At 27.9% G+C, this 1,344-nt stretch overlaps 1 protein-coding gene across 3 annotated transcripts in view; it reads right to left on the bottom strand.

Moving 5' to 3' along the window:
- l(3)80Fg (dnaJ homolog subfamily C member 16 l(3)80Fg) overlaps positions 1-1,344 on the bottom strand; it is a 27,679-nt gene continuing 26,335 nt past the window's right edge. For all 3 annotated transcript variants that reach the window (XR_010844791.1, XR_010844792.1, XM_067052312.1), the window contains exon 14: positions 1-611. The gene's annotated coding sequence lies outside the window, so the exon portion shown is untranslated. The remainder of the gene's footprint in view (positions 612-1,344) is intronic.

Below are 1,344 nucleotides of genomic sequence, written 5' to 3'. Positions count from 1 at the left end.
GTTTATTCTACTATTTTGTACCTTTATTGACTACCACCCAGACTATCTTCCTCCAATGTACCTAATCTGTTGTTATGTATTTTTCCAAGCTTGTTTATTATTACTTTCTTTATATTTTTGTCTCTGAATTAAGGTTATCTCGTTTTTTGTTTTTTTTATTAGCCCTGAAATTTAGGTCGAAACGTCGGCACAAATTAATAAATTTTGTTTATTTGTGTATTTTTTTGCTGACCGCATCCTCAACAATCTTCTTTCCATATTAATCTACGGTCAACTATTTTAAATATTATAACTTTGTAATTAGAATAATTTTCATAATAATACATAAAAAGAGGTATAGAATTAAAGAATTTATTAAAACTGATATGTAGAAAATAAAATTAATAATTTCAATTTAAGAAAATGGCAACATAAAGTCATTTGAAGATATCAATATTCCCTCCGCAACCCTTCCAGTACTTAGTGTTTCAAGGTAAACAAAAATTGTTTACTAACAAACTTGTCTTTTAGATGCATTTTGTTGATTAATCTTCAGAAATCCATTATTTTCCATTCCGCTTTGATATCTTCTGAATTATAATGTGAGCATACTATTATGAATAGTATTTATTCTAAAAACAAAATTTATATGAAAAATTATAAAATGAAAAGACACTTAAATTACAGTTTCGAATTTTTCCTAATCTGTTCAGTAATAAACAGGAATGTGCAAATAGTTCTATTTTACTATTAAAATGAGTAGATGTCTTTATATAAATATATATTGTAAAAGTTAACTAATAATTTTAAGTGGCACCTCAGAAAAAAGGTTCTGCAGATCCTCTTTTCGAGGGAGAAATGAGATTAGGTTCCTTTATCCAATCTGATTCGATGGCTAAAATGTAGGATTGAAAACAAAAAATTGTATACAGTGATCGCCTATTATATCTTGTGTCTGAATGCTAAATCATTTATTGATGTATGTTTTTTACAGTTATAAAATAATGATGATGATGATGATGCCTGAATAGATGAAAATTTGACAAGATCAATAAAATAATTTACTTGAGACTACAATGGCCTTTTTGTGTTCTTAAACCTATAAATAGTCTCTGATCTTTGGTATTCTGCTTTTTGATTAAAAAATAATTTACGTTTTTCCTTCTCTACCCTCCTCCTCCCCCTCACATTGCCTTTCTCAAAGAGGAGAGGAGACTTAAGTAGAATCAATAATATTGTAAGGGCAACCTCAATTTTTATATTTTTCTACAAAAAATATATCTAGTGGTTTTGAAAAAAAGTTAGTTAAGTATGTATGAGAAATCTACTTGCCTAAATCAGAGATCGGAACAGATTGGATTGGAC

The sequence above is a fragment of the Halyomorpha halys genome, unplaced genomic scaffold (genome assembly GCF_000696795.3).
Source record: "Halyomorpha halys isolate HHAL.00 unplaced genomic scaffold, Hhal_1.1 Scaffold44.1, whole genome shotgun sequence".
NCBI lineage: Eukaryota > Metazoa > Arthropoda > Insecta > Hemiptera > Pentatomidae > Halyomorpha > Halyomorpha halys.
The sequence above is the reverse complement of the archived record's forward strand: the minus strand, read 5'-3'. Positions and strand labels throughout refer to the sequence as shown.